Raw genomic sequence first — 11026 nt, forward strand, 5'->3', positions numbered from 1 at the left:
CTGCAATCGCACCAGGATATCGTTAAAGGCGACAACAAATTCCCTTAGGGAATTATAGTTCCTCTGTTTGATCTCCTTCAGCTGCCTATCTGTCACATCTGCTGCTTTACAGCCCACGAACTTCGCACAGAAATCCCGACTATATTGTTGCCAATTGTGAATAGATTCTGCCGGTAAAGATCGAAACCAATCAGATGCCGCACCGCCCAAAGTTGTCGAGAATAACCTGCAAATTATGCTTTCGCTTGCCCCTGCAACATCCATTAACTCTCTGTAGTTCCTGACATGAGCCTCAGGGTCAGAATTTGGATCCTCATAGTATTTTGGTATGGCAGGCGCCTTGATTCTATGATCTGGAATGAATTCCCGCAACGAAGGGGCAAAAGGTGAATCGCTCTGGATCTCTGCTCTCGGCCTAGGCGAGTACCCCATTCGCTCCATCATGCTTCGTAATTGATGTTCTAAGTCAATATCGGGTATTCGCCGGACTTCTTCCATCTGCTGCTGGTGAATTCTGGGTGGCATCCATCCGCCCATCGGTGTTGAGACGTGTGCCTGTTGGGGGACTAACTGCTGTCCCGTCATAGGATCAAAGTTCCAAGTGTGCTCTCGCCCAGGAGTCATCAACTCCGAATGTCTGTGAGGAAAATGTTCCACTTGCTGTAGCGGAAGAGTGCCTTGCACTCCTGGCAACGGTTGGGATGGCTGCTAGGTCGGATGTATCGTCGTAATGAGATCTGGGTGTGAGTAGTTGCTCGGGTGGCTGTGTGGGTTTGTGCGACTACTCTGGCCCACTTGATTTGGCGCCTGATATGGCTGCGGGAGGGCCGACATGACAGGGATAGTCGGTGATTGTGTTGAGATAACCACAGGTTCTTGAGGAGCAGCCGCCACGGCGGTATTGTGTTCGGCGAGGGCCGTTAGTAAATTAATCATTCGATCTCCAGCCGCCTGGCTCATGTTCGAAGCCAAGACTTGTCCAGCCATCTGTACGAAATCACTATTGGACATTTCCATCTCAGTTTGCACTTGGACCTCCAATAACGGACTCAATTGTCCCGAAGGACCCGATGAGCTAGGCACCACAGGCTGTGTACTTGCAGGTTGCGAATTCGCAATCCGTGGTCCCCTGGAGTTCATACTGGTTGATCTAGTGGTAACGCCGGTCGTTCGTGATGGTTCTGACATGTTCTTCATGTACCTTTAACCAAATGTTTGTAAAAAAGGTCCACGTTCACCGCACCAATGATAACTTGCTGGATCCGCTTTGATATGCTTTGCCGGAGTTACCTGCAAAACAAAACCGGAGACAGGATCTCCGGGAAAACTCTCCGACGATCAAGTCAGTTTTTGTAAGGATGAGTCTATAATTTAGCAATAGCTTTTTGGAAAAAATGTGAACGTACCTCCCCCCTTATTCTTAAGGCCTTTTATAGGTGTTTTTTGGGTAACCGCCGAGGGCGGTTACTTCTTAGTGGGCCACGTTCTGAGGGCGGTTACCCCTTTTTAGGCCATGTCCCTTTCGTGGCTTTCATGGCAACGAACGTGGTTTTGAGAGGGAGTCCTGACGCTCCGTCTAGGAATTCGGGGCGGTTTACTCGCTGCGCCCGCTTCCTTCATTCGGGTCCCGTCCAATTTTAGCCCATGGGGCTTTAATACGGGCTGGGCTTGCGAAATGAATGTAACCCGTTTTGGGCTTCGCGGGTTATCAAAAGTACAATAAACTAAACAAAATTTAATCAACACAACCTTAAATAAACACAAAAACGTTTAACAAAATAATAAGAAATGAAATCCATATAAAAAAAACCTAAATTTATAACAATTTATCTCTTAAACTAAAATTTAAAAGTCAATTAGGATTTTAAACTATTAAAATCATCAATTATGTTACTAAATTAATTAAAGTTAATTAATTGAGTCTTTCTATCCTAAAAGTAGAACTTGACACTATTTGACATGAACTGTAATGATGTATGTGTTAGTTCAAAATGGATTCGGGAAAAAGAATGTAAAAATGTTCAACCGAATGATTTTTGATAAGGATTCAATTTATGATTTTTACTTAGTTCAGATATATTCAAATTAATTCATGAAGGATGGATTAGGCAGAACAATGTAATCATGAAAACTAAAGGTCCATTTGTTTCAGCTGTTTGCTGTTATTGTTAGATAATATATAGTTTTTTCTGTAAAAAACAGTTGTTTCAGAATTTTATCAAACATTTTCTATTTCCTATTTAGTATTGAAAGATAGAAAATAGTTCGGAAAAAAGGGAAAACAAACCGGCAATAAGTATAGTTTGGTTTAATAAGAAAAAGGGCAGGTGAATTGAGAAAGAGTGAAATTAATGAGAAAATGGGAGAAGCACCACTTGATAGATTTTGTTTAGATGATGATGTCAACGACAGTTCGAATATAGCTCTCTTGCCCAACCTTTTTCAACAGAATGCATTTATTTATGTTTTTTTATTAATGTTTTGGTATTAAACACAATAATAAAATTAAAAGTGTGCACTTTTCTTCTTTCTTTAATTTTAATTTAATTTAATTTAATTTAATTTGTACATGAACAGTTAGCTACATAAGCTGATTTTTCAAATTAAATGAAAAACGTGGCAAAGAAACTAGATTATAAATTTAGTGGTTACTATATTATTTTTCTGCTAAAGTTTTTTATTTTTGTCCCAGTAGCCTTTGGCAAGGGCATTACTGGAATTAGAATAGGCCACAAGGTCAGTGTGTGAGACTTGGTTTTGCGCATGCTTAATTGTGGCGCGTGCTAAACACGCCAGCTACGGGGTTAGTAAATAGACCAAAAAGATCTTTTATTTAGCTCGTGGTTTTATTCAGTTAAATTTTTTATTCAAAATTATATTTTTTTACAGTTTGAAATATAATTTTACGGTTTCTATATAAACAAATTAGACATATGAAAAATTGTTTTCAACTATTTGCAAACGGTGAAAAGTACACATTTTAAAAGCCGGTGAAATGAAAAACACAATGTTAACAAGTTTTATATTCAAATTTTTTTTTAACATAAAAAAACTTAATATAACAAAAAAAAAAAAGTTAATGATGTGGGCATTTGTTTGATTATATGAGAGGAAACGATTGGTGGAAGAAGCCAGGTTAAACGGGCAACACTAAAGCAAAGTGAAGACTCTTTATGTGAAAATAGAGCCCACACGTCGTGGCTATTCCCACACGACGTGTGAATTTGTTGGAAACTTTCTGCTTCTCATTTAATCGATTGATACATCGTATCGGGCTCTTTAAAAAGTCTTGCAAATCAGACTTGCCCCTCACTCTAGCTTCATTCTAATTACAACTTTATCACTCCTTATTTACAACTCATGTCATTATTTTATTTACAAATTTGCCGTCCCTTTACCCTTATCCCATTTTACCCTTAACCTTGCCTCTTTAATTATTTATGTAATTTGGCAATTAGGTTTAGAGATGATATAAATTCATCTCGTTCTTTGTAAGAAGCAACTTTTCATTAATCAAAATTATAATCTTCTCTTTGAAAGTTTTTGTTAAGGTTTTATACCTTCAACAATGGGGATTTCACTAGTCCTACGGATTTAGTCCGTGAACACCAGAATTAACTCCTTCTAGTTTAGCTAGAGAAGCAACATCTTTGATGATTTAAGATTAAAATCAACTCATTCAACATTAATTTGTATCAATTGATATCAGAGACGATCATTTTCCTAACGGAGACTTCTTCGACAATGACTCAACTGAGTTTTTCACAAGCATAAAGGGAATTGGCAGCCAAGAGCCTTGAAGAATGGCAAGTCGAAGTAAGGGAGATAGAGCTCGAGCTTGCCGAGATGAGGAGAAAGACAAGAGAAAACATGGAACAAGAAAACATGAAAATGTTATAAAGAGGAACCCGAAGAAGTCGATGACGACACCGTAGAGCCCAACAAAGGATAGATGAGAAAACCCCTATGTTGCCTCCTAAAGAGTTATCCCAAATTTGTCCTCTATCACACATTGAATAAGTAAATCCTAAACTTTCAATTCCTAATGTTGAAGTTATGGGTAATCCTAGTGAGGAGTTGGGTGTTTGTGACATTAATAGTGATTTAGATTTTCAATGTGGGTTTATTAATAATGGAATGGTAAATGAGAATTTGAATTCATATATGAAGAGGTAGGAATGAGTGTTTATAGGTGAGAATATTGGGAAAACTCATGTTAAGAAGGGTGCTCCCTATGTGTTTGATAAAATGCCCCTTAGGCATAGCTATATTTGTATGCTTAAGGAAAATGAGGGAATTACCTTGAAGAAGGGGAGAATGATTGGGGCTTGATAAACTCTTCAAGGAGAATGATGAAATCACATTATATGTGGAGGTTGATGGATATGGTGATGGGAAAGATGTTGGTGGTTCAACCTGTTGGGATGTGGCATCTCATTTGAGTCGGCAACTTGGCAATTGGATTAATCAGTTTGAATTGTGAGGAAGAGCGGAAGGAAATGAGAGGTCATGGAGGGGAACGAATTTGAATATGATTATGAAGAAAATGAGCTAGAAGAGGAGATTGGTGAAAAGGAGAATCAATCCGAGAATGAGCTAGAAAGAAATGATGAACTTGGCTATTATAATAGTGAATTCGAGGATGAGGTTGAAGAGAGAGAGAGAACGCTTCTGAGGATGAGATATGTGAGGATGGTAAAATTTATCATCATATGAATGAGAATTATTATGATGAAGATGATGGAGTTTACCATAATGAGAATGAGTGTCAAAATATTGAGTGGAACCAAAATGGGGTCGCTTATGAAGACGACGAAGATAGGGTCTATCATGATTAGAGTGACCTTCGGCACATTGAGTGGAATCAATACGGGGCTACTTATAAAGATGATTAAGATATATCCCTTATGATGATAAGTTGGAGGACGTTGAGTGGAGCCAAAATGAAGATACCAATGAAGGTGATGATGATGGCGATGAGCACAATGCGTATTTGGTGATGAGGGTGCTCATGTCTAGTGAATAAGAGCATGACCCACGATATCAATTATTTAGAACTCGGTGTTTAGTTCTTAGGAAGAAATGTGAGGTGATTATCGACGGAGGAAGCCAAATGAATGTCATTAGTCGAATCGCCTTAAGTAAGTTTGGTTTGGTTCCCGATCCACATCCTAGACCTTACGTAGGAAGCTTGATAATTGAAAATTATCAAGTCGAAGCCAAAAAAATGGTATATCTTGATAAGTTGAGAAATGAGAGTTCTTTGAGTTAGACTCCCGAGCACTTTCATTGACTTACGAGATGTAAGATGACATTTCGTGTTAAGCATGATGTTTAGAGAAGTAAGAAAGCTTAATTGACGTGTCATATTCTTACTAGTATGGGGAAATATGTTTAAATAGAAAAGCATTAAATACAAGGCACAATTTAAATAACCCTAAAAAGATTTTTTTGACTTTTAAGGGGGCTTCTCATAACAATCCAAATGTATTTTTCTAAAGTAAAGAATAAGGACAAATCAATAGAAATAATGGCAAGCCGTTATTCCTTCTAGAAAAAATGATTAATGATAATTAATTCATGATAAATGTGGAATTAATGATAATTAATGCATGATTAATGTAAGGTTGAATATGCAATAATGAAGAAAAATGAAGAAGTTTCTAGCATTAATATATGTTACACCACATGGACCATGATGAGACACGTCATATCAAGATACACCCGATGAGAGCGGATAAAAAGACCCGTCATTATTCTCAAGGAAAGTGTACATATACATCAAAACTATAAACAATGAGAGAAAGAAAAACTTTTAACCAGGAGATAACAACATTATAACATTACAATTCTTCAATTTCTACTTGATTAGTGATTTTTTTTCTTCTTTTTGAATCCATTCCTAACCTTAGGAGCGGCCTCTTGCCAATTAAATTGGCAAGGGAAGGCTTGCCCCCAATACACCCTTGTGGTGGGACCCCTCCCCGGACCTTCGCTCAGCGGGGACGCGTAATGCGATCGGGCCGCTTTTTTTTTTTTTTTTTTACTAAAAGAAAACAAAGTCTGCACCAGAAAGAGACATTCCTATTTCTAGTAACGTTTAAAGCCATATATCTCAGGTAAGGTAATAAAGGCGCGTGGTGTATAAAGAAAAGTAAAGTACGAATATACCCTCTATTTTTGAAGGAACAATTATCTCTTTTCCTTTTATTATGTGCTGTTTAAAACACAGAAGCAGAAGGAATGGGGGGCGAGTGGAGCCCGTCTGGACTGATCCATGTGGGTCCCAGAATCGGTTTGTCCCCTTCATACCCTTCACTTGTAACAGCCTATTTTATTTATTTTTTTAAAGGCTTAATACATCATTTTTGCTCTGAACTTGTTCAAAATGGTTGATTGGTCCCCTAAACTTTCAAAATGTATCAATAGCTCCCTGAATTTACATAAAATATTCAATTAGTCTCCTAAACTTGCGTAAAATGTAATCAATTAATCATTCAGTTGTAAAAAAAGTAAATCAAATGCGGAAGATATGTTACACGTGCCTTAGAATGTTATTACATACTTCACAAAATAGATTAAAAATTGTTAAAAAAGAATTTCTTACTTATTCAACTATAAAACATTTTCTTCTCTAATATTATAATCGCATACCCCGATCTTGGTCATTTTACTTTTTTAAGATGTGTGCAATATACCTTCCGCATTTAACTTATCTTTTTTTTATAACCGAGTGATTAATTGATTATATTTTACGCAAGTTCAGGAGACTAATTGAATATTTTATGCAAGTTCAGAGAGATATCGAGACACTTTGAAAGTTCAGGGGGCCAATTAATTATTTTGGACAAGTTCAGGAGACATGTATCAAGCCTTTTTTGTTAATTTAGGAAGGGGATGGCACGTGGCTGGTCACGCACTCATGTAAGGGTGGAATCGCGTGACAAGCGTGACCCCACACCTTTGATAATGAAGATAGGGGCGTGCCCCTTATGCCACGCGTGTCTTTCTTACTATTTCCGCCATCGACGGTTTTGTCCTTTCGCTTTTAGCTTAAATACACAGTATTTTCTCCAACTATTCTACCAAATTAGTATATGCATTTTATTTTATTTGGGGAATTCAGAAAAACCATCGAAAATAATATTTTTAATTCTACAATATCACACAGAAATTATTTGAAAAACAAAAAAAAATATAAAATATATTCTATTCAGTGTCTTTTATGACAAAATGAGATTTACTTTGTTTTTTTTTATCATTGGACGATCTTGCTTTATCAAAGTTCTTCATCATCATCCACTGATAGAAAAAAACAAAGTAAGATTTACTTTGTCAAAAACAAAGTAAGCATAGCTTAACCCTATTTTTAAATATTATTTTTTCAAAATTCTTAAATATTAAACATTATATAAATAAATGCGTACTAATTTTAAATTCTTTCGATATTAAAATTGAATTTACACGAAAAAAACTCAGATCCAAATGTTCGGAATGTTCTAAAAGATGAAGTTTGGATTGCAGATATCTTTCTACAAATTTGAATTAACGAAAAATATATTGTTGTTTTGTGTTTTTTATGCCTTTTATGAGTTCTTTTTGCTTTTTATAGTCATTTTTATCCCTTCGTATATATTGTATTTGCTTTTACCTGTAATAATGTGAGGTTTTATTCCTTACATTTTACTTGTTGTACTTCTCTTTTTTATCTAATGAAATTACAAACGTTTTTCTAAAAAAAATGAACTTACACGATAAAAAAAACACGAAGCAGTAACATTCTCGATTCCATATCTCCATAGAAATTAATATATCCAATACAACAGCAAATAAGAACTCGTCTTTTCATTTGAAAATACTGAAATTCAATAGAATTTTTTTAAAAAAATCGAGTTAAAAAAGACAACAAATTCAAACATATAAATAATGTCATCATGATTCACGACTCTCATCCGAGAAAAAAAAATTCTCCAAAACATATAATTTTTTTTTTATCATTTTTGGACCTTTTTATTTCATAACCAAATAACACTTAAATAATCTTAAAACTAAATATTTAAAGAATTAAAATTGTTTAGAATATCATTAATTCTTGAAATTTTCTATTTTGTGATTCATGAACATCAAGTTGATAATGTTAATCTAAAAGTCCTAAATGAAAAAAAAACTTCAGTACTCTGTTTTTTACAAAAACAATAAAACCACATAGTAAATTATTGAAATCGGATGGTTTTCATTCAATTTCCACATTAAGTAGATTCAATAAAAATCTATGAAATCAATGAAAGCAAATTAAATTCGTGCTAACTCAATTTGAACCCATTAAAAAAATAACATATATAAAAACAAGGGTAAATAATTATAAAGTCCCTGAGTTTTTACTTAATACACTAGTCAGTTATTCTGTTTTTAGAAATAATTATATAGTCCTTCAGTTTTTGTGTTCATCAACTCCTTAGTCCTTTGATAACCCGCGAAGTCCAAAACGGGTTATATTCATTTCGCAAGCCCAGCCCATATTAAAGCCCCATGGGCTAAGATTGGACGGGACCCGAATGAAGGAAGCGGGCGCAGCGAGTAAACCGCCCCGAATTCCTAAACGGAGCGTCAAGACTCCCACTCAGAACCACGTTCGTTGCCATGAAAGCCACGAAAGGGACATGGCCTAAAAAGGGGTAACCGCCCTCAGAACGTAGCCCACTAAGGAGTAACCGCCCTCGGCGGTTACCCAAAAAATACCTATAAAAGACCTTAAGAATAAGGGGGGAGGTACGTTCACATTTTTTTCCACAAAGCTATTGCTAAATTATAGACTCATTTACAAAAACTGACTTGATCGTCGGAGAGTTTTCTCGGAGATCCTGTCTCCGGTTTTGTTTTGCAGGTAACTCCGGCAAAGAATATCAAAGCGGATCCAGCAAGTTATCATTGGTGCGATGAACGTGGACCTTTTTTACCAACACTTGGTTAAAGGTACACGAAGAACATGTCAGAACCATCACGAACGACCGGTGTTACGACCAGATCCACTAGCATGAACTCACGAGGTTCACGAATTGCAAATTCGCAGCCTGCAGGTACTCAGCCTGTGGTGCCTAGCTCGTCAGGCCCCTCGGGATAATTGGGTCCCTTATTGGAAGTGCAGGTGCAAAATGAAATGGAGATGTCCAATAGCGATTTCGTGCAGATGGCAGGACAGGTCTTGGCTTCGAATATGAGCCAGGCGGCTGGCGATCGAATGATTAATTTATTAACCGCCCTCGCCGAACGCGATACCGCCATGGCGCCTGCCCCTCAGGAACCTGTGGTTATCTCAACACAATCACCGACTATTCCTGTCATACCTGTCCTTCCGCAGCCATCTCAGGTGCCAAATCAAGTGGGCCAGAGTAGTCGCACGAATCCACACAGTCACCCGAGCAACTACTCGCACCCAGATCTCATTACGACGACACATCCAACCTAGCAACCATCCCAACCGTTGCCAGGAATGCAAGGCACTCTTCCGCTACAACAACTGGACCCTTTTCCTCACAGACGTTCGGAATTGATGACGCCTAACACAACTATGTCTGGGCGTGAGCACACATGGAACTTTGATCCTATAACGGGACGGCGATTGGTCCACCAACAGGCACCCGTCTCAACACCGATGGGCGAGTGGATGCCATCCAGAATTCACCAGCAGCGGATGGAAGAGGTCCGGCGAGTACCCGATATTGACTTAGAAGATCAATTACGGAGCATGATGGAGCGAATGGGGTACTCACCTCGACCGAGAGCAGAGGTCCAGAGCGATTCACCTTTTGCCCCTTCGTTGCGGGAATTCATTCCAGATCACAGAATCAAAGCACCTGCCATACCAAAATACTATGGGGATCCAAATTCTGACCCTGAGGCTCATGTCAGGAACTACAAAGAGTTAATGGATGTTGCAGGGGCAAGCGAAAGCATAATTTGCAGGTTATTCTCGACAACTTTGGGCGGTGCGGCATCTGATTGGTTTCGATCTTTACCGGAAGAATCTATTCACAATTGGCAACAATATAGTCGGGATTTCTGTGCGAAGTTTGTGGGCTGTAAAGCGGCAGATGTGACAGATAGGCAGCTGAAGGAGATCAAACAGAGAAACTATAATTCCCTAAGGGAATTTGTTGTCGCCTTCAACGATATCCTGGTGCGATTGCAGAACCCAGATATCGTGAGTATTCGCAACATCATGGCGGATGGAACCACAGATTGGAGCATGCGGGAAGAAATCATCCGTAACAAACCACGCACTGTAGCCGAGCTAATGAAGATAGCAAAGGAATTCATGGAAGTGGATGATGTCAACAGGGAACATAGGGCCCAAACTCGGCGAGAAAGAGAGGCTGCTAGAACCACTTCGGACAGTCGGCGTCAGACCCAGTCCAAAGGTAATCTTGTTCGAAGAGGCGATCGTCCCTTTCAAGGTGGAGGATATCACACGCCACTAAACACGACTCGCCAAGAGGTGTTACTTTGGATCGAAAAGAGCCCCTTGAAGAAGGATGTGCGATTCCCCGAGGTGAAAGGCCGAACCAGTTTGGGGCGCTATCCTAGTAAGTATTGCAGGTTCCACAGGTTGAATGGCCATGACACAGATGATTGCTACGAACTGAAGAAGAAAATAGAAAAATTGATCGAGAGAGGCAAGCTGAGTCAATTTGTAAGAAAAGAAACAGCTGATGAGAAAACAACGCTCCCGCATGAGGGAGAAACACGGCCAGAAAAGAAGCAGAAGAAAGGGGTGATAAACGTGATAGCAGGCGGAATCTACGAGCCTCCAACAAAAAGAACTCGCCGTGAACGGCGAAAGAGCAACACACATAGGGGGGATGCCCTCAATTACTCATTTGCGAGAATCACGGAGCCACATGCGGATGCCCTGGTGATCACGATGGCCGTTGAAGGATGGGACGTCAAGCGGGTCCTTATCGACACAGGCAGTTCTTGCAACGTCATTACCCGGACAGCATTCAACAAGTTGGGAATCAACGACGAG

Source organism: Euphorbia lathyris, chromosome 1 (assembly GCF_963576675.1).
Source record: "Euphorbia lathyris chromosome 1, ddEupLath1.1, whole genome shotgun sequence".
NCBI lineage: Eukaryota > Viridiplantae > Streptophyta > Magnoliopsida > Malpighiales > Euphorbiaceae > Euphorbia > Euphorbia lathyris.